This window comes from Anas acuta, chromosome 4, assembly GCF_963932015.1.
Source record: "Anas acuta chromosome 4, bAnaAcu1.1, whole genome shotgun sequence".
Taxonomy (NCBI): Eukaryota; Metazoa; Chordata; class Aves; order Anseriformes; family Anatidae; genus Anas; species Anas acuta.
The window spans coordinates 34,238,122-34,261,645 of NC_088982.1; the positions used below are offsets into that span (position 1 = coordinate 34,238,122).

General features: G+C 39.5%; 1 long non-coding RNA gene across 2 annotated transcripts in view; it reads right to left on the reverse strand.

Moving 5' to 3' along the window:
- Nucleotides 1-13,365, reverse strand: part of LOC137855950 (uncharacterized) — a 157,348-nt gene extending 143,983 nt beyond the window's left edge. Inside the window, exon 1 of one of the 2 annotated variants that reach the window (XR_011096078.1) lies at nucleotides 13,149-13,364. This is a non-coding gene — a long non-coding RNA (uncharacterized lncRNA). Of the gene's footprint in view, nucleotides 1-13,148 lie in introns of both variants that reach the window. The other variant, XR_011096079.1, reaches the window with a different exon arrangement.
- Between the last annotated feature and the right edge of the window lie 10,159 nt (nucleotides 13,366-23,524).

Genomic DNA, 23,524 nt, shown 5'->3' on the forward strand with positions numbered 1-23,524 from the left:
CCAAACCCCTAAAACAATGAATTTTTAGGTGAAGATTTTCTTAATTATTTGTTGCCTTAAGGAAACAAGGAACACTGTTGATTTTATTTTTTTTTATTTATTTATTTTTTCTTCCCCTTTGGGGTCTCCATTTTGATATGTGGGATCTCATAAAAAACTGGAACTTCAAATAGGAGAATGCTAATATAACACAAGAAACCCACGTGGGTTTTGTTTTACACGTGGAAATAGAACAGATGAGTTTTAAAACTGCAGTAAAAATAACTGAGTGATTGCCAAGACCTGTAGTCATGATCCGAGGATTTCACTCACTGAGCAAATACCCTTGAAACTCCTATTATGGTTTGTGAATCAGCCGCTGCCTTACTTTCTTACAGATATCATCACTACAAATAAAAATGTTGAATCTCTGGGGAGATCAGAGGGTTCAGGTCTCTGTTCTCTGGGCCTTTTATTTTCTGGGGTGTGCATGGGATTCCTATTCTATTTCTTGGAAATAGAAAAAAGGCCCTCGAGATTTAATGCACCAAATAGCCTCCTGTTTTCTCAATATAAATGTGACCTTTCCTACCTACCTTGTAGAAAGAGGAGTTCTAAATACAAGAAACCATACTTTGACAGCCCTATACATTCTGCTCAGCAGTTTATGCTGTGAGGATTCTCATTACTTTTAGTTGGACTCCTCCTGTTTTTCTCTATTTATAGTGCAATCAAAAGCTCAATCTAGCATTGTATCAAATATCCTGTACATTATCAGTTCAGCCTGAAGATGCCAATAATCAAGGAAAATACATCCTGAAAACATATGATTCTGAGGCTTAAGTATACATTTACACTACTTCACCTCTGTACACAGCATAAGGTGAAATCATTCTTTTTCCAGTTGCATTGGAAAAATCTATTCACGCACAGCTTTTATATGTTTTTCTAGTGACTCCCAATGGACATTACCAAGCCAGCATCACTGCTGAGTTTGCAGACAAATATATGTCTCCCTGAGGTAAAAAGGGAGCTGCTCAAGAGAATAAGTCATTTTTTGGGGATGACTCCTTTCAAAACAGCATTGCTACTATATCTGAAAGATCAGAGAACTGTTATCCATGATTCATTTTTCACTGACTCCTACATATAGATATTTAGACAAACAAACAAACAGTGGAAGAGAATGCAAAATAAAAACATGAATAAAATTTTCACAAGCACCTGAGGAACATGGGCTCCATACTCCACTTTCAAGAATGATTTATACATCATGGCCATGTTAAAACTCATATTTGTGATCCAAACAAATTTTCATCATTTGACCTGTGTTTCTAACTGGATGGTACAAGCAGTGAGTCATTTCTGAAAGCAGTTCAACATTTTTATTCATTTATCTCAGCATATTTATGGACTCAAAGTTTTATTTATTTTTCTCTCTCTGATATTTAAGCATCTTTGTTGCACATACTGCTGTAGAACATTACAGCAGTTCATTTAGAGCTGGGCAAGGAGAGGTAAGTATGTTCAGATTATGGAAAGAAAAGGGAAACAAAGTGATTTTATTTACTTGCAGAGGTAAATGAAGAACCTTTCCATATTAAGAAATACTTTCTCCCAAGGGACAGAATCTGGCTATGATCAAGAGAAGCTGTGAATAGCCACTGGCTGTGATAAATGAATATACAGAGATGGAAAAAGAGGGTATTACTGATAAAAAATCTTTTGCTATAATTCAGCATCAATATTCAAAACTCAGAAGGACTGTCCCAATATCTGATTGGGTTTTAAATGCTCTGATGACTTTTTTTTTTTTTTTTTTTTTTTTTTCTGTGAGAAGGATGGAAAGTCAAAAGCATGAGTAATAGAAATGTAATAGACTTTTGTCCAAAGGACTCTAAGTCCAGGCCTTTTTTAGATGTGCTAAAAATTTCCCTCTGTTCCTCACAATCCGTTTACATTTCTAATCTTCATGTGGTGCCTATTAGCAAGAGCATAAATATGGAATGTTAAATCTCTGTGTATCCCAAACTATCTGCAGCCCTGAAGGATTCGGGAAAAATTAAACAAGAGAGTAGGCATGTTTCCAGAAATAACACAGCTTTAACAAACACATGAAATATTTATAGAACATGTAAAGAACAAAGGAAATGCAGCATTTCCTCCATGTACAACTTCTATCAGTGTTTCAGGAATACTAGTTCCCTCCCATGTTGCTACTCTGAGGAGAGGGACCACAGCTAATAAATTCTCCCAGATTAACCTGATTTTGTAAAGAATACACATTCCATTGACTTATTAATTCAAATCCATAATTGCTTTGTTAGTTTAGTTAAGCTTCTGAAAAAGGAATCTTTCAGTATATCTTTTGGCTGCAGAAACATGAGCCTTACTGGCAGCCAGACCCGTAGCAGAGAAGTAATTGCATATTGCATTGTGTAACCAAATAATGTTATAACTGAATATGCAAAGTGTCTGCTGCTGTAACAGCAAATACTTATGTAGTGTAACCTACAGGAAATAAATAAATAATAAAAAAATATGTATATATGCATGACCAGAGTCTCATTCAGATACCTTGGGTCACAGAGCATCTCTGAAAAGGACTGAAATATATTACAGAGGACATCCTAATATTATTGCTTGAGTCACCTAAAATTGCTATATTGGTCTCACGTAGCATGGTGCATGCAGGATTTGTCATTTAATTTTAAAATGGCATATTACAAAGGAACAGGTACCTTAGAGAAAGTTTAGGAGATGGGGTTGCAAAAAAAAACAAACGGATAGTTACGGGTCCAGGGACACAAGGTGATTGGCATTTCCACTATTAAAAATTTAACAAACTTCAAAAATGGTTTGAATATTTATGTCAAAGCCAAAATTTCCAGATTTTTTATTTATCTGTGAGAATATTTTTAATGATTAAGCTTTTGTATTTGAAGATTTAAGCCATGATCTATTAGAGATGCAGATAAGGCCAACTGAGACAAATGAATTACCCTATATTTGCATGTAGCAGAGTTCTTGCACAGTCTCCAGTAGTGCTTACAGTGGGTTGTGGACTACCAGAGCAAAGGTGCCTTGATTCAACCCTGAATAGCAACATATGCCCATTTCTGCATCTGTTAAATGAGGCACAGAAACAACTCTGAATTTAAAGAAACTCACTCAGTGGTAGACCAGAAGAAAGTCTAGACTGTTATCTCAGTTATGTAGTTCATCAAGATGCTAGATATTTGGATAGCAAATAAAGATGTACCCTAGGGCAAGAGGGGAAGAGATGCATGTTGGACAGAAAGAATTCTTGGGGATACATGGATGGAGGCCACTGTTCTTGATTGTGAAGGAGGGTGAAGTTGAAGTTCTTCGGGGTGCTTTCCTGTAGATTTAAATGTTCAACAATCCAGTATCCTACAGTTAATGGGTAAGTAACCAACACCATGGGGCCCTGTAATCATGCTGCAGGTGACTCTCTCCCATAAACATGAGAGGATAAATTATAGATCCTCTGCCCTTATCTCCCTCTCGCCTGACAAGAGGAGTCTGCTTATAAAACACGCAGGTCAACTTGCATGCAAAGCAGCTCTTCAGCTTCTGCTCAGTTATGATTAGGTCTAAACAGTGTGACAGCTTATTCACAGACACTTAAAATTTCTTAACTCTATTGTCTAGGCACTGCTTCAGGGATGGAAGAAGAGCCTCATTTACACATTTAAAATATACCTATAATAATCAACTAGGCCAATCTGAAAGTCTTATTCCTACAAGCACAGGAGAATAAACTTTAATTAACTTTTTTCTTTTCTTAAAAAGAAAGAAATAAAAAGGCAAAAGAGCACATCATCAAAGAAGCTATGGCCTCTACAAATGCTCACTCTCCTGATAGGACATAAACTGAAGGCACACACTCTTCTCTCCCAGATACCAATCCATGACACTCAGCAAGACACCAAGGGGTACCCTAGGACTCCTTTTGTCAACCAGGGACTGCTGCAGAAGGAGGTTGGAGCTAGTGCGCTTCTCCCAGTGCTCTTTGCCGAGCTGGTGCTGTGTGCTGAGCTTTCTGCAAATCCATGTGTGGCTGTGACTGTTCAAAGCTCAAGTCTCACATCAGAGCTTTCTCACAATTCCTGACCTTGGAAAAAAAAAAAAAAAGCCAAAAAAGGCAAATAGATAGAAAACTGAAGCCAAAAACTGACCTACACTGAGAAGTTTGAGCTTCTTTTAATATATCTAAAAATGAAGATGGAAAGAATTACAAGTAACTATTTGATTTTTCATGTAAGTGAAAGATTATATACACACTTACAAATATCTTTTGCCTGGGCTAATGGAAATCTTTAGGCAACTTTAATTTAGCTGCTGTTAACATTCCTGCTACAGCAGAGTCAAGTGCAAAGTGCATTGTAAATACTAGAGCTGTTTATAACCTGAAGGGCAAATTCAAATCCTGTTTAATTTCCTTACCGTTGTTCATAAAAGTCATTTCAAGAATAGAAGCACGATGTGCAAACACAGCAAATCTCCCACTTTTATCACCACATTGGAACAAAGCAGTTCTCTTTTCCAGCTTCGCTACCATTTTTGGAAGAGAGAGAAAATTTTATTCCTAATGGTGGAGAGGGACTCCTGACAATCCAGAGCTTCCTGGACTTAAAAGCGACAACAAGTCCCTCTCAGATGTGACAGATCATTCACATTGGTACTTCTCAGCATTGAAAGCCATGAGTGGTTGCTCAGCACATTACCCTGATGACAGGAAAGGCAGTGCAACCAGCAGCATTGCGGCCCATGGTACCAGAGGCTTGCTGGCACTTGAGAGCAGGAGAACCCAAGGGACCCAGCAGAGAAGTCAACACTTTCTTGACAAAAATAAGTAGCTGCTAAAAATAAGTGGTTGTACACATTCACAGGGATCCAGGCCTGGTTGTGAATGATTCACGCACGTGGAAAGGAGCCAGATTCATGGTTGCATGAGGTTTCTGCAATTAGTTCATGAGTTGCACTCTTACTGCTGAATGGTGCAAATATGTTCTGGACATCAGAGATACAGATGGAAATAATCTGATGTCTTTTTCATTCTGGGAGACTCTGGAAGGTCTAGGATGTTTGATAACAAGGTCTAACCTACTGTGGGATTTATAGATGGTCTTAATCCAGGAACGGGGACTAAACAGAAGGTAGAATGGAAACTGACTAGTCATCACTGAGAATATATCTAAGTTTCAACTTGAAAACAAACAAAAAAGAAAAGACTTCAGACAAAACATGGAAAACTATTAGAAAGAGAAGAAAAAAAAAAGTGAAAATCCTGGGGGCAAATGGGGATTTTGAATTCTCTTTATGCCCAAAATAACCCCAATAGCTTCTGTCTGGCTCTGATCATTAAAAGTTCTTAAAATACTTTGTCCACTTGCCAATTTGTCAGTCATCATTTTTATAGTCAATCTTATAACTTTTATTCTAGCTTTTTTTTTTTTTTTTTCTTACTGGGGATATTGTTGGACCACTTAATTGGTGATTAGATCCATAATCAGTGCCTTTTGGCTGTGTGAAGGAAAGAGAAACATTAAAATAGTGGTGAAGGTTTAGTTAAAGATGACTGAGTTCATTTGAAAGCACTGTCATTCTCTAGGTAAACTTTGAGAAGTACTTCTGGGGTAGGAGCATTTTGTTATCCATTTGTTATGCTCTGTTTTTGTAGCAGTACTTACTTCTAAATGGACTGGATTAAGAACAGATTTCCAGCTTTTAAAAAGATCTTCACAATTGGCCACACAGAGAAGAAAAGTTGGAAGCAAAATCATCTGCAGGAGATAAAACATCATTTGCCGCTCTTGTTTTCCATGCTGCCTGTGATGAAACTATATTTAGGTGACAATGGGGCCTTTTCTATCCAGATCTTGGCTGTTGCTCTGTGATGCCCTTGCGAGGTCACAGCCCATACCTTTCTGATGACGCTCTGCAGCTACGGCAAGCGTCTGCATTCCCGGACAGGCATGCCAAATTCAGAATGGGACCACTGGAGAGAATGTGGGTTATGAGGGTTAAAGTCCTTATTTTGTCACTGACAGGCCAGAAGAGCAGCAAATGCAGCATGAAAAATGACATGTGAGAAGAAGACAGAATCATCTGCAGAAGTACATAGTTCAAAGGTTACCCCAACAGAAAAGACCCTTGATAATTTGCTATTAACAGAGATCTTGCATGTAGTTCATGCTTTAAAACTGAGGGAAGGAATCCATTTCTTTCTTGGAAAGATATTTCATGTCTGGAATTTCTAATTCTTTGAACTGTCTGGACAGCATCACATGTTGGGATGGCAACTCCTTGGAGGTCCTCTGCTTATGTCCCTTCTCACACCCCCAAACTGGGTAAACAGAGCCAGGAAAAGAAAGCCTTTCTCAGGTGATGCTCACGCTTCTACTATACTGGGCTGCAGTTTGCTAGTTCTGACTATTTAGGCGCAGTGACCCCCACTGGGTGTCACACAGGCTGTCCGGAGAGGGAATGCCTGCTCTCAGAGGGCTCCGGGGAGGGGGACATCTCTTGAGAAATGGGGATACTGCAGCCAGCTGCTCCAAGGAAACATACTGAGACGCACTGAAAAATGTTATCTTGCTCCTGGAAGAGGACCAGCTGAAGCATATTAATGCCACATGCAGCCTGAACTGCAAGCCATCAAACACTGGGAGCCAACAAAATGGCATTGCTGCACTGTCTCCTGCCTAAATCACATACACAATTTCATTTTTGAGGAGAAAAAAACTGTAAATGTAGTAGTCTAAACAGATTATTGTCAACTAGCATACATGATGATGTTGAGTCTATGTTACGGCACCTCTGATGTGACTAAAAAAAAAACAACAAACAAAACAAAACAAAAAAACTAACAACACCAAACCAACAACAAATACAACACACAATGAAAACAAAACATAACAGATTATAGTTGAGAATTAGGTTTACTATCTCTGATGGATTTCTTTCTGTATAATGATCTGCAGATGTCTGCTTATAATGTAGGTTAAATACAAATGAGGAACCTTGGACTGTTTGCTCCTTATTTGCAACTGCTTGCATTTTGTAAGTACTGTACAGTATAAGTGGGCTGGGTAAAATCCTGACCCACGCTGCAGTCACCATGTAGGTGTTGATGCTGAGCCTCAATAAGGCCAGCATCACCCACAATTTGCTAATTCCTGAAAACATCCTGTAATGTGTTTAAATAAACCCCTGAGCTCTGCAGAGATGTATGTATACAGACATTTATATCGTCTCTATTGATGTGAAAAGAATGACCGGATTAGGAACAGAAAACCCAAACACCATGCACCAGCTTTTGACAGCTACTCTGTTAGCCCAGGTCACAGATGCAGCACGAGTTCAGGCAGTATTTCAGGGAAATATTGTTTGAAAGCCACGGCTCCTCTCTGTCCAGACCCATTAGTGTGAGAGACTACTGTCCACAAGAGATGATGCCTGCAGACACTAAAAGCAGAGGAGAAACTGAGGACCCACTATAGCAGACCACGCATGGACACTGCCCCACACCCTATGCGAGCGATGCCAGTGTTGTGCATCCCAGAGCCCAGGCAGAAGACGAAGCAGCTTCCTTTGGGAGATGAAAAACTCTGGGAATAGGATGCTGCCCACCTTTTTTTAAAACATGCAGATTTGTTTGAGGCTATTAAACAGCTACTGCATGGCCTAAGACACCAGCATCTGACCAGGTTACTTTAAGAGAGAGCAATTGGAAAGAATAATCACAGCAGAGTTTGCAGAATGGCTAATGTCTCAAAATGAGCCATGCTGAAGAAACTGGAAATAGGGCTGTAATAATGTTTTATACTGTACTTATTTTTATGATCCCTGCATAGCATATTGGAAGCAGCTGTGCCATTTTTGAACACGGGGAAAATGTGATGGACCTATTTATTAAAGGGGGTTAAGAGCCCCAGGTGGTCTGGAGATTTAAAGACCAGGAAATACCAGAGACAAATGAGAAAACAGGACGATCTAAGCCATACCAGTTGAAATAGATTTTGATGATAAGGCACAGCTATATGTCTTGCAGTCTAAGATGGATATGTCACAGCAGGGACAGCATTACTGAATGGCATTGTGAGCGATAATTGCAGAGTCTCCTTCCAGAGGTTATATGCCCTCTCCCTCCAGATTCACTGAACCTTGTTACACACTGCTAACAAACCTACAGTCTTTTTCTAAAAGCAGAGAAATACCTGGGATTTTTATATCCCAGTGTTATAAAGTAACAGTAATTCATAGACTTTGTGCAAGAGTATTTCCTTGCCAAGGAATTGAACCCTGAGGAAACCCAGCACATTGAGATCAACACAGAGACGCAGAGACAAGGTCAGCCTCCACACAATACGCTGATGTTGCTGCTTAATACTAAAAAATCAGGCTTTCCTCTTTCTATCATTCTTATTCTGTGGAAAATACACATGAAAGAGAAAGGCTTTTAAAATGGGTTTTATTCCATCAGGCATCTGTAGGTCATCTTGTTCTGGAAGCCTACATACTTTGCAATACTGCTGGTTTTTATCCAACCCAAATTTGATCATTTATTCTTATTACGTAGAGAACTGTTTAGCAAGAAAATTACAAATCCCCACAGAGAACTTACAGATCATCTCCATATATTTGCTACATTCCAAGCTAAAGCCATTCAGAGTGAAAACACGCAAAATTTAGACAGTGGAATAAATACAAAGCCTATGGACGTCAACTGATTTCAGAGCTCATTTTCTTAAGGCAACAGCATCTTGCTGCATTTTATGCCACTAAGTCTCCATTGAACTCAATCAAGCATTCTGAGCAAATACCATCAGAAAGGCTAGTATTTGGCCCAACTGAAGGCGGTGGGAAAGCTGCCACCCACTTCAATGAGGCCACGATTTCACCGCAAATATCTCAACCGCCTACACGCGCATAATGATGCCACACAACTCTCAGCATATAGCCTGCCTCACAGGCCTATCTGCTGCCGGCTGTTTGTTTGCAAACAGGCTCAGAGCAGCATCACCTACAGAAGTTTTCATTAACCAGATCAGCGATGGGCCATTATCACTCCCACGTGCAATTGGTATGCACCCAGCAATTGTATGCACTCAGCATACAGTGACATACTCAGAATGTCCAGCTGATGATTCATTTTCATACTGTCTGGAAACAGCAATGCGTGGCTTATTGTCAATAAATAAAGCCTAGGCACAGTGGAGTGAGTGTGCGCAAAACACAGTCTCCATTTGACCATGAGATGGGGGAGTTTCAGCTGCTAGTCAGGATGGGAAACAGAGTCCCAAATTTGTTGCAGAGGGAGAATTCTGTGAAAAACATTAACTACAAAAGCATGCAACTATGTGAATACAGCCAGGCTGCCCTGAAACTGCAACCCTGGCAGCTCCAGGGGAGTCTCTTGCTGGAAGCAGCCTGAAACAGTGGCCCCTGGAAGCCTGGGACACGAAGTTGCCCTCTGGATATGAAGACAGCATCTGACAGGGGAGAGAAACCCACCCCAGGCACTTGCCTTTTGAACCTCGGTGGCATTTTGATCAGCATTTCAATGTAAATACATGCTTTGGCCAAAACACACTTTCACTCTGAATAGCTTCAAGAAGAAATTAGTTTTCAGACGTTCATAGCACCAAGTTATTTCTTTCAGGAAAAAAATGGTTCTAGTGGCATTTTGTTCTAAAAGTGCCTGTACACTGGATTTACACCACTGTAAATGAAGAATCAGTCCCTCTTATAAATTACTGCTATTTGGTAATTGCTTCCTGAGATAATCCATGTTATATTCCTTCCAGACATTTTAAACCAGCTGCTCAGCTATTGCAATTTTATATTGGAGCAGTCTGTGTGGGTCCTGGCAAATAGACTGATGTTCTAGATGACCAGAAGGCTTCTTGGTACTTTCTCCATCAAGACTACCTTGTTCACAACAGGCAAAAATTAATCCTCTTCCCTTTTAGTGCTAGGAACTTGTCATGAGTTTAACTCCTTACCTGTCAGAAAGAGTTACTGCATTAATGACCTCACAACATTTTTCTGAGTGAACAAGTGCTTCCTGATAATGGCTAGGCAAGGTATTTGTGCTAAAACGCTGTAGGTTTTATAAAGCTATGTATGAAATAGGACAAGAAAATGAAAGTACAATAAAAATAAATAATGAGTAGCAATGAAAGCAATGAAAATAATTTAGATAATGAGTATGTTTAGATAGCAAGCATATTCATCTCTTAAGTTCATAATAACATATTTTAAAATATAATATGGTACTAGGTGAGGGTCCTGAGAAATCCTTCAAACTGGCATTCAGACCAAGATTTACAGATTTACACAGTTGGGGTTTGACCCTTCTCTACCCCAATAAACTCATTTACTAGAAGAGCATTGTAGAAATGAGCATCCACGTGTGCCCATGCTAACTATGTGTCTGGTGATTCCATTTTAAAAAGCAAAACAAACAAAACAACAATTATGAATCAATACCATCTTATACAAATTTATTAAAAACCTGTTTACTATATATTTCATTTGAGTCTTTAAATGAATCTAGAAGGATTGTAGGGAACCTCAGCTAGGAGTATTTGTTCTTTTTTTGTCAAAAGAAAACAGAGCTCATTGTTATTTATTTTTTCCACATTGCTATTAAACTTGCATACATTTTAACCTGAACCTTACTACTTGAAGTAAGGTTAGATGGCCAACTGATCCTAAATACCTCAAATGCACATAGCAAAATTTACCATTTAAATGATCAGAGGATAGTGGTTAAAAGAAAACAAAGCACTATTACTGATAACTTTTACCAAAGAGCATAAATAACACTTCTGAGGAGAAAAATGCATGCATCCAACCCAGTTTTGCATAATCCCCCGTCAAGTGGTGAGCTTTTCTCAGAAAACAGTTTGGCAGAGAAGGGAACTAGGTGCCCTTCTGCTCCAAATCAATAAGAGCTAGCTGTTCAGCCTTTTCCAACTCTTTTCCAGCCCTTTCTCCAACAATGCTTTACAGCAGAAAGGCACATTTTCCTCAGTTAACCACAGATGGGGGGTCAAATTTGAACTACTGAGACTATCCCTTCAATTAAATAAAAGAAGTCATCTCAATGTCAGCCCTGCTATTGCCTCATGAGAAGTTGATGAGATTGATATTGTGAGAATAACTTACTTTGATGGCATCATGTCATGTGGTTGACAAAACTGTAGTCTGATAGCCATGGTTTACAGCCACTACTGATAGCTAGTGGTTTCAGTTAGCAATCACCAGCTAACATTGCCAAATTTCACTGTCACAGTAATTATTTTACAGATCAAGCTATACTTTATTCATATGTATATGCCCTGTTCTGAATAAAAGAGACAGATAAGTTTAAAAAGAGATTGGACTTTCTATTTTAGATGTCCTCAAAATGATCCATCCTGTAATTGTTTCTTCATTTTCAGAATATTTGGACTTTAAAATAATTTCCTAGTTACATAGGTAATAAAAACAAAAGCAAAGTGGTGCTGAAACTGAGGTAACTGCTCTGGCTAACAAAGCACTAGCCAAGCCTGGAGGTAATGTGAAAGGAACTCTTTCCAAGGGATTATGTAGACATGATCCAGAAGAGATATTTCTTTCAAGACTTCTTCCACTCTCCTGAACCACAACAAACCTCGTAAGACTCTTCAAACCTATAACATGCTTAGGAAGAGCAATCTCCAATGATCCTATTAAGAATAGCTAAGTGTCTGTTGGAAGGACGAAGAAAGCTTTAACATACATTAAGGACAGAGATTACGGAAAGTAGAATTTTAATCCCCAGAGGAGAGATTACAAGCAGGAGAAAGTAATGAAAAGTCCTCTTTTCCCTGTTCCCTAAAATCTTTGATGGAAGCCAAGGCTCAGCATGGAAATGGGTAGAAGGAAAAAAAAAAAAAAAAAAAAAAGACTAATGCATAAGGATCTGTTGGTGAAATATCATCCAGGAAGGGGAAACAAGGCTAGGGAAGAATTTCACTTCCTAAATCATCTTTGGCTCAACTTTCTGTCTTTCAGGGGCAAAAAAGAGTTGTCCAAAAGTAGCAGAACAAACAGAAACCTTTTATTTTTTATACTACCATCTCTCAGCTCCTTCTGACTCAATGTAATTTTAACAGTCCTGACAGGGAATAAACCATTCCTAGGTACTCCTCTTCCCTGGCTAACACAGAGTTTAGAGTTTGCAGGTTCACACTCTCCTGCTGCTGCTGTTGCAGAGTTCTTGTACAATAAGCATCCTAATATAGATTGTTTTTTGGAAGAACAATACAACATACTTCCACTGAAGTTAGCAGGAATTAATGTGTTATTTCAATATTCCATTTTCAGGCTCACACCCAAATAGCTGGGTTGATTATAACACATATGACAGTTTAATGAATAGTAACAAAATAAATCTACAAATTATTCCATGTCAGGCAATGGAAATGTTCTGAAAATACACCACCTTGCAAACAAGGAGGAATAAAACCCAATGGTAATGAGAGAACAGTTGTCAGAACCATGTGCTTTTGCTAGTCAGGTTTAGAGAACTCTTCTTTGCCTGAACCTAAAAGCACATATTGCTCACATTTTTGCCCATTCAGTACAATACCACAACCTCTGATGAAACAAAACAAAAGGGAACAATTCCTAGTTGCACTACAGGCTTGTGTAATACAAACCTATACCATGCTTGGCATCAGAAAAGGGAAAGATTGAAGCTGCAAGGAATATATTTTACTGAGATGCAAAATTCTGTAATCAAAGTCTAGGGTAGGCAAGGCCAATTAGGCTGACTAGGTTGAATGTTAAGCTAAATTTGAATATTTCTTAAGAGATTAAAATGACATGTAGAAGATTCAGTAATATTATTATTATGATTAAAAACAATACATTTGCATTCTGGTCATCATTCCCTTGGGATATGTACTGCTGGCAGATTATAGAGATTGCAGCTAGATGCTGCCACTTTGAAATATCTATGCACTTTGAGCCAGTAAAATACAATCCCCTAAAGAGTCTCTTATATGATATTGGAAATGTAAGGTGTGACTTTGGTTTCCAGCATAACACAACCAAAAATGCCATGTATCAATTAGAGAAGGAAATTATGAACATTTCCATTTGCTTACCTTTATTTGCCTTTAAGGATTAGGCATATAAACTGGATTAAAACAAAAAACAACTGAAGGCCATAAGACGATTTCTTCAAAATTGGAAGAAGTATTTTTGACAGGTCTTTCTGTTTCACTACAGTTACAAGGAGGGTGGGCCCTTTGCTTGCTCATAACAATTTGCATCAGCTGTTAACCAATTCAGCTGCAGCCTGCAAATAAATTGTAGGTAAACATGGCTCCGTTGTTTTCATGAGCTTTGAAATATCCATTCTAGGTTCATGGTCTTGTACTGAATCTATGAGATAGAAAATGCAGTCCTAATGTCTGTTTGTGCCTTATGATTTACATGTAGAAGTAAACAACCACTCTGTATATTTCAACAAAATGACAAGTTTATAGTGCAAAAATCTCATCCCCCCGACCAGTGCATATATAAATATCTGTGTTCCTCAAACCCAGTGGTAGACACGAGAGAAATGATGGCTTTTTCTCTGACCTCCAAGATCTTAGATTGGGTCATGCGTTCAGCCTCAGATCCATTTGACCGTAAATACTTGCAAACCTCAACAACTCACAAGGCAGAAAATAGATTTAAGGTAAATAAACACTTCAGGCCCAGACAACATAAAAATACTCAGATTTTAATCTTGTGACTGCCATGTTATTGATATCTGCAGAAGATTAATGTGCTTTATAGCTCTTCTTTACAATAGTAGTGCATTGTCCTTTTTTTATCATCTGATAATTTATGGTACAATTGCAAGTCAGTAACGTGGTGTCTTTACGTGCAGTTTAACACCTGACAAAACAGCTTCAAGAGCTGCTTTGGATCTAAATCCAATATAAACAAAATAGACTGCCATTTAATGCTTAAAAACATTTACACCATAAACAATGAAGTCCTTTCACTCCCCTTCGGACATTGCTTAAAGAAGCATGCTGATTTTGATGTTCCTTGAAAGTGACAGAAATAATATGTAATTTAGACATTTGTTCAAGGAAGATTCTTTGAATTCAACTGTTTTATTAGTTTTCAAGATTGCCATTTTCTTTGGGAACAGTGCATTGGAATATTAGATTTTGATTGCTGTAACGCTTGAAATTAGTCTCATTGTTACAGACATATAGAAATCTATTTAAAATTGGAGAAAAATGCAAAATCAATACTATAATTTTTAATCTCTTTCTGATTTTTCTGTTTATGCATCATGTACCAATAAATTCTGATCGCCGTTTCTAAAAAACGTCTTCTTTTTTTTTTTTTTTAATATACTTAATTATTAATCTTAGTGCTCCTTTGTAAGCAGATCATTGCATCTGCTGAAGTCTCTGAAATGTAACTTGTACCAATGGGTCAGAGGAGCCCAAGGTGTAATTCTCTGCTGTCTGATCAGATATCACTTCCAAATCATTCTTTTTATGCAAACAATTATCATGGACTCAAAAATTGTTTCCCACAATTACTCTGTAATATTTGCTTTAAATTCCAGCCATTGCCCTCCCTATATTGAGGGGCTGAGAAAAGAGATTACCACAGAAAAGGCAATCTAGGCATAGCCAAAGATGTTTAATCTAAAAGCCAAGCATGAAAGGTATTATTCAGGTTTGACTTCGACACTTCTTAAGCTAGTTTGTTGTGGAAGTTGTTCAACCACTGAAACACTGACTGATCTAGATGTTCACCACCTGTCAGGCTACCGCTGAGTGTAGGCTGGTGTGAAAGACAGCATGGGTTAAAGGAGCTTAACCAACAGAAAAGCAAATAATAACCAGCAGATTTTATTTCTATAAACACGCATTAGTGCCAACTGGTGACTTCATGTCTATGGAAAAGTTTAAAAATTCTTGTCTAAATTAAGCCTTGGAGATTTTATTTGAAGTGATGTTTTCTAAAATATTTAGTAGGGCAACCGGAGTTGTGCCATGGATAGGGTAAGAAAGCCCTGAGTACAAGCAAAGGGAGAATGTCGTCCTTCTTTGAGGAGAGCACAAGCTGTGTTAGCAATAGGCAGGTATGTTGCTGAATGTTGAGACCCGTCCTACAGACACCACGGGTACAACTGCTATGCGAGGCCAAGCAGTAAAAGTTTAAAGGCCTAATTTCCCTGTTAGCTATATCCCACAGATTTTTTGCTGAGGAAAGAGGAAATTGTGGGGAAGGCTGGGACACGGATCCAAAACGTATGGCAGTTTCCCTGGAGAGGCAGAGCTCACAGGCTGAGATTTTTAAGCCCCGGGGGAATTGCGCTCTCCAAGTCACCCGTGCAGAAAGCCTGGCCTCCTGCCCAGGCAGAGGAGCTCGGCAGCACCAGGGACGCTTCTAAGAGCAGGAGGCTTAAAGTCTGCTGGGATTTTGCAGTTTATGTTTCATACTTGTACAGGAGGCCCTGTCTGTCTTTCTCAGTGTTAAGTTACACCTCCATGCTCGCCCTGCTTCCAAGGCCTGCAGTCACAGGCCCTGCATCTTTGGGAGGGCCCACCATGTGGTCCCCTTCACAGCTGGAGGCCTGCAGCTCTAGGGCAGTCCACAAGGCCCCATTCCCCCTAAGGCACTGCTCTCTTTCATGGAGAATTCAGAAATCCTTGGGTTTAGGTTTGGATTGGAATGGTACCAAAATGACCAGACTCAAAATCCTCCACAAAAGAGGATTGCGTTTCCTCCTCCAGTCCAAGATCAACAGCTGGGAGTCAGCCGCGGTCGCTGGTGCTGTTTGCTGGTGGATTCACCCCGGGAAATGCTTCTGAGGAACAGCCCAAAGAAAGACAGAGCAGCTCAGGAAGGAAGAGCTGTCAGAAATGGAGGTGCAGGGAAAAGGCTTTTTTAAAAATAATTACTCTTCCCAATAACAAAAAGATTTTACTTAACCAAAACAGCTCCATATCAGCTACTGAGTCTCTGCTGCAGATGCAGCCAGAGTGCGAAACACAAGAACTACAGCTTCTTCCCACACACCCTCCCCCAGAACATCCTCCCCCAGATTTGAATGAATTCAAACTAGCAATGCAATTCAAGCCAAATATAATTTCTTGGTATCTGTTCCACTTTCAGTAAGAGAGGTTAATCCTCCTTTCTCCCAAGCTATTTTCTCCTCTAAGCTTCTTATCACTTTCTACACCATCCACAATATGAGACACAGCTTTTGTACATCTCTGAAGTTTGCTGCTGCCAGTGCTGTGAGGAGATTGCATTATAGGAATGCAATTTGCTTAAAATATCTTTAAGAAGGAAACACTGAAATAATACAAAAAAAAAAGAAAAAAAAAGATGCTGAACAGTCATAGCTACTGTCCTCATTTTTTAGAAGAACTTTATAGAATAATAAGAAATTTATATTAAAAAGACATCTATACAAAAACTTTCTTGGGAGTTGGATCCATGAGAAGAGAAAATGCAATTCCCAGGAGAAAATTATACCAAATTAAATGTAAAATTCATTTCTTTCAGTAAGTTTTCTCGTGATAGTACCTTCTCTTCAGAATCTATGAAACAAAACCCTTTTAAATTAGTCAGAGCTATTGTTCACAATCTGCAGAAGGAAGGAAGCAAGCTGCTTTTTTTTTTTTTTTTTAAATAAACCACGAAATGTAGACTACACAAATACCTACAGCCATGCAAGAAATGCAAGACAGCACACGCCCATGCATGATGACTACAGATATTGTACACAGATACACATCAACAAAGTGAAAACTCAGTTATGCAATAGCTTTCCCTAGCAGCTAAGGAGTCAATCTTACAGGCTTTTTAGAGATCTCAAGCTCACAGCCAGGTTAATGAGATGTACAGCCTTTTTTTTTTTTTTTTTTTTTTTTTTTACAGAGCAACAGGATAAAAGGTTAAGTTACTCTCCAGTTTTAATGGCAGAGGCAACACCAGTCATCATTCTTACTCAAAAAAAAAAGGTAACAAAGCTTTTCATTATAGCAGTCTTTTTGGCCAATTACAACAGAATCTGAAGGGTTTAAAATTCTCTGTTATGTTTTTTAAATCAGAATGAAGACACAAATACTACTAATGGTCCAAATTAAAGCTCTTACTATAACCTGGAAAAGCAGGCTGCTCGCAGCCTGAATCCAGATTGAGAATGACATTTGGAAGCAGATCTCTAGCTGCATATGGGGCCAAACCGAAACACCAGATGGAAACTTTCTCCAAGATTTGGTATGAATCAAACTGTGGTTGAGGACCTACTTCCTGTTTCCTAGACCCATACGTATGTCATAGCTTTCATCAGTAGGGTATTACACCATCTGTAATTTGCCTTCCTCTCCAAGCCCTTTTTTTCCTGAAGTGTCTACTCTCCATAAGGAAACCCATCAAAAAGTTGCCTCAGCTACATTATGCTGAGCTACCACCTCTGTACTCACAAGGAAGGCTCAGAAACAGATTGTTCTTGATGGCACGAACATTTTATGTTGTCAGCATAGCCAGAAGACAACTTTTCTGCGCAAAGGAACACTGTGCTGTCACTTAAGGTTCAGCAGTTTAATGGCGTCCTTTCATGTTCAAAGGCGCTGCCAGCATCTGTTAGAAAAAAATCCGTCTTACCTTTGCAATCTATCCCTGCCACCTGATCCTCAGCTATGATGAATGAAAACATGACCTGTTTAATTTGCTTATCATATGAGACAGAGCAGCTGTCTTACATTTTTGGAACATGTTTATACTATCTAAATTAATCTAAATCTAATTAAAAGTACTTTGGCTTCGACAAAAAAAAAGAAAAAAGTTACCACAGAAATTAAAGCTGCCAGATGTAGTTATAATATTCTGGCACAGCAAAGTACACGATGCCTATGAATTACACAAATATCAGTGGACAGGGTAAGCAAACGGTTAAAGTACTTGTCCAGCAGAACAAATATGTCTGCAAAAAGAAGGTCAAGACAGTTTCTCCAAATGATGGTGCTGTTTAGATAACTTTCCAGTTTTACTTCTGCACTAAAACAATTGCCTGAATGTTGATTGTATCAACATTCAAGAAGGGTTTCATGATAAGGATAGTTTTCAGAAGAAATGATCTTTTCTGCTCAGCACCACAGCAAAAGGGTCAGGTTCCTTCTGGAGCCAGAACAAACAACAACAAATCAAGCTCCCAGAGTCTGGGAAAATTAAATAGCCCTCTCCCAGGTGGAAATGTTTTCCCTGCACAGACAGCAAATCTATTGTACAATTAAAAGGTAATTTTACTGGGGAAGGAAGAAATGAGGGACGAGCTTGGGAACTGGCAATAAAACTAGTGTTTCTCCCTCCTGCCATGGTATCCTGGCTTAACCATGGCCATCATCCCATAAGGGCTGGAGGCTCCACAGCTTCTTATGCCCACAAAAGAGAACTCCTGGTCCCAGTGGCTGCCAAGAGCTCTCTCCTGCCCCTTGGTGAAAGCTGTCCTGCTGAGAGATCAGGGCCTTGGACAGAGCCTGCAGGCACCTTCTCCGCATGTAGTTGCTCTGTGCAGCATTTGCTTTGTGTGGCATTTCCTCAGCTAAAAAGACTACAGACCTGGTCGGGGGGAGCCCTTCAACCTGATGCATCTGGAGAAACATTTACATTATTTGTCATGGTGACACAGTTTGGTTACTGACAAATTAAAAACACAAGTAATTTTGATTCGCAGCTGTCTCCAACAGCAGCACAGAAGTGCCAGGAGCAAGGTCTGGCCCATGCACTCATTTCCTCACATTCACCGATGAATGGTGATGGCCAGACTCCTTGTCCCCGGTCTGCAGTTCTCTGACGGTCTGGGCCCATCCAAGGCCACCAGCAGCTCATTGCTGGGCCTCTCTGCAGTGGGTAGGAGGTAGCTGTAGGAAGCTTATGTCCCACTGAGACTCCAGGGTTTGAGACGCACAGCTATGACCTAAGCTTAGGCAAATACAAGCAAACACACAGAAGGTGCAGAGTAGAAGTTTCTTCCTGAGCAGCTTTGCGAGGGGAAGAGAGGCCAACTGCAGACCTGTGTCCAGAGCTGCTTTCTGACTTAGACAGATTTGACCTTTGTAAAGGGCTTAAAATGTAATACTTCGTTTTGCTCCTGTGCATCTCCTTCCATGTCTGCTTCTCCTCTTCCTTCCTTATCTAAAAATTACCCTCAAAAAGCCTCTCCTTGAGATACAATCTTCTCTCTCCCGCCCTCCCATAAGCTGGTAAACACAAGGCTGCGATCAGGCCCGGAGGGAACAGGCCCTTGGCGCGAGCAGTAGCAGCAGCAGCAGCTTCCAGCCCCATCCGAGCCTGCTGGCAGCTGCCCCGCCGCTCACCGCGAATGTGGCATGAGGCGCCGGCACTGCCGCTCTCCTCAGAAAACCCGACACCAAAACTGGCTGCCCCAGTAGGGATTACTTCCATCTGGCTTTCTGTCCTGACTGGTCTGGCGTTTGAGGCTCCTCTGCCAGCCCAGGAGCTTGCCCTGCAGCATCCTCGTGGACGTGGGTTGAGACCATCGGCAGCCGCAGAGCTGGGTGTGGAGCTCTGCCTGGCCCCACAGCTGGGCAATTACTTTACACCCTCTGCTGTAAATTAAAAGGGAGGGAGGGAGAGAGAGGCAGCGCATGAGGGATGCGAGCCAGAGGCAGACCAAGGTGTGGATCTATTTGGAGGAGGAGAAGGTGCTGCAGTAGCAGCCAAGTAGGGACACAGCAGAGGATGCCCCCAGCCAGCAGCCACGCAATGAGGGAGTGAAGGGGACACCTTGGGGGCAGCACCCTGTGTCCCTGGGGCACATAGCACTGGGGGTGGCAGAGGAGCCTCACATGCTGGGGGGACACTGGCATCAAAAGAGGATGTTGGCAGCCCCTAGAAACAGCAATGTGGGTCCTCCACTGGAAAATTCAGAAGAAAAAGAAAAAAACAAATTAGAAAAAAAGAAAAAAAAGAAAGAATGCTTCAGACAGACGTGTACTGGTAATTTCTGAGAGAGCACACACCTAATGTAGGGACTTAACAGGACCTGGATGGTTTCCTCTACCCAAGGCAGTGGTGGTGGCCCCAGACGCCCACATAGACCTCAGCACCCAACCCGGCAGCATGGCTGGGAGTGACAGCAGGGATGGACTGCCAGGGGACAGCCAACGAGGAGCTGTTGTTCCTGCTCAGTGACTACGGAGTCCTGCCATGTCCTCTCCAGCCCTTCTACTAATTTCTACTATTATATAATTTTAAAAAGATTAGCGTATTTGCCTGGTTATCTAAGAAAACCCATACTTTCTATAACACAGAAAACTATTTCATTTTCTATTTCTACACATCATTTTTTTCTCAGAGTTTTTAAGTCCTCATTTATTTTTCACAGGAACATCTAGCTGAATGTATTTAGATAGCATTATAGAGTTAGGCAGGCAGAAGCAAAACTATAAATGAAAAAATGGAAGGCACTATAAATAAATATAGACTATGTCTAAATAAAAAAGGCATTTGTACTTCACTGCTGTCAAAAAGGAAAGAACATCTCTCATACCAGAATGACCCCAGGTATTACATGGCATTGCATCTGAGTCATCTTTCGTATATGAAAACACTGGAAATTTCTCATAGTTAACTAGAATACTTTCTGAGGTCTTAAACTATATGTTAACATCACAAAGTTGGAGCATACATTGGATATCATTTGGTATGGGTGAGCAGGATATTTGCTATGGATATGTTTTCTGAACAACAGGTTGCATACTCACAGTGTTTGTCTTTCAAGTGTTGACTTTTAGCATCTGAAAAAAATTAACATTGCTGCGGTATTACACTCATTCCCTTATTAATCATTTGGCAACCTTCCCTCTTCCAAAAACAAAGGATCCGCTTATATCCAGGGGAACAGCCTTCAGATTATTACAAACAAGATATAAGAAACGAGTGCTAAAGTGTTACTTCTAGTACTGCAGCTAGTGTGTTTTGACTGCATTTGTGTAACACAGCAGTGCACCCCTGCTCATTGCTCTCAGTCCTTTTCAACCTGTGCTTGGTTTTGGCATCCTGCCATGTACAGTTCTGCAATGATATGTCAAAATGCATATCATAAGGGTGAGATTGATACGAGAGAATAATGGAAGGCTTCCTTATTTCTACTAAGTAATAACAATTCATAAATAATTGATGTAATTACAACAAATGCAAAATGATTAGAAGAATTTATAGCTGTATTTAGGAAAGACCATTAACATGCTTTTTTCAATCTAGGAAAATAAGAAGTGAAGAATCAAACCTGGGTAATTAAAAATGCTGGAAGACTGAAAACATATGCATGGATTATTCTCTCTCTCTGCCTAATGCGGTTGGGATTTGCTTATTTGTTTTTACTAACAGGTAATATAAACCACAGAAATGTCAGACTTGTCAACCCAGTTTTTCCATTCAGAAGATTTGTTCTGCATTTCTACCTTGTCTCATGGAAGGCACACCTCAGAAACTGCAGCAAAGAGTGCAAACCACATTGTGAAACCTGAAGGAGTCCATGAGCTGCAAAGGGAAAATTTTGAAAACAACATGCTTCTTGCCAGGCCCAAAGAAGTAACATTGCTATTGCTGTGCAATGACTAAGAAACAGAGTTCTAACAGAGAAATCTGAGGGGAAATATATATACATATATATATATATATATAAAATTAACCTATATATATATAGGTTAATTAATTACCCATGTTTAGATTAATTTTTGATTAAAATGTGTGTGTTGTGTTGTGTTTTTTTTTTTTTTTTGTTCTCTAATGAAACATAGATGTGTTTTGTCCAGCCCTTAAAATACAGCTCATTTGCTTGCTATTGCTTCATAATTTCCAGCTTATTTGGCAAAATTTAGATTCTGCTTGAGAGGAAAAAAAATGCAAAATTAAAAGCTCAGCTACAGACCAGTCCAAATTCACTCCTGCTATGTATCCTCAGACATCCATTTTAACTCTATCAAGAATTTAGATTGGATTGTAGTTATTTGCTGTAAAGTTCTGAAAAAAAAATAAAATAAAATAAATAAATAAATAAATAAAACGTCGTCTGGGTTCCAGGCATGTTATTATTTTGCCATTTTCATTAATAAATGTTAAGTTCATCACTGACCTATCAATACATACCTAATATATGCTGTAAGAAAACACATTAACAGGGATAACTAACTGTTGTAGAAATGTGGATCTCCTCAGAAGTGTCAATGATTTTTGAACAATGCAATGAAAAAAAAACCACATCTTTATCAATTATATTAACCAGCAATTTTCACAAGGTCCTGCAGCTGGAATCAATTTTCAATAGTAGATCAGATTTACAGTGAAATGATCATATCTTAATATAACCCTACTTTACAGCAGTTACATTTGGAATTGAGCCACTGCAAAGACTTTTCACCACCTTAAACTCTGTCTCAGGACAGCTGGTATTACATCACATTAGCACCTTTAAGAGCACAGGTCAAAAATGCTCTTTTTGTCTTGGGAATCAGCTATACACAAAGTCTGATCTAAAATCTCCTGCCAGCTCAGGTTCTTCAGGGAAGCCTGGATCATGTTCAGGCCTATCTGAGCAGATGTGGGTGGACTCACCAATATACTGAGAAGTTGGGCAAATAATGGTCCTGTGGCTCAGTGCTGCTGCTGTTTTTCACTCAGAGAAGTGTCTCTATAGTTAGAGAAGCATTTCCAAAAAAAAAGAAAACAAAAAACAAACAAACAAACAAACAAGAAAGCAGCTTTAATCCTGACAGATTAGTAAAATGCAATGTTTTTAGATGTTTGAAGGGCAAAAGGATGGGTTTCTCCAAACCAATGCACTACTTTAGACCTGTATTTTCTCAAACTTCTATCAACTTCAAACGCCACATCTTAGTTATAATAAGTATAATTTATGTGTATTGATTAGACCATCATTCTCTAGTGTTCCTGTGAATGGGTCTGCTAGTCCTTACATGTAGAGAAGCAGAACTATTGATTAATTTATTACATATAAATTATCTGAAATGTGCATCCTATTTCCTCATAAGAAAGTAATTTCAGGCTGCTCAGATGGAAGAAAATGTGTTTGTTACTCATAAACCCTTAATGAATAGCATAGGAAAATATTTTTTCAGTGCATAGTCAGTTCCCAGACTTTTTGCTCCAATTATGCTCCCTCCATGCCACATGGACACATAGGCCATGCAGTATTGTTGTGCTTCCTGGTTGAATACGTGATAATAGCTCAACAAAAGGTGAACGGTGAAAACTACTGTCAGTTATTCTTCTCCCCAAAAGTTAATGGCATAGCCATGCCTCATTAAAGGCAGGCATGTGATGGAGCAGAACCACTCTCCAAACCAAGATGAGTGTTCAGCAATACTTTGTTTGCAGCAGTTGAACAGTTGTAAGCCATTAACTGTGCTTGCACTGGGAAGAAGGCAGAAATTATAGCTGAGGAAGAGAGAGCAGGTTTTGG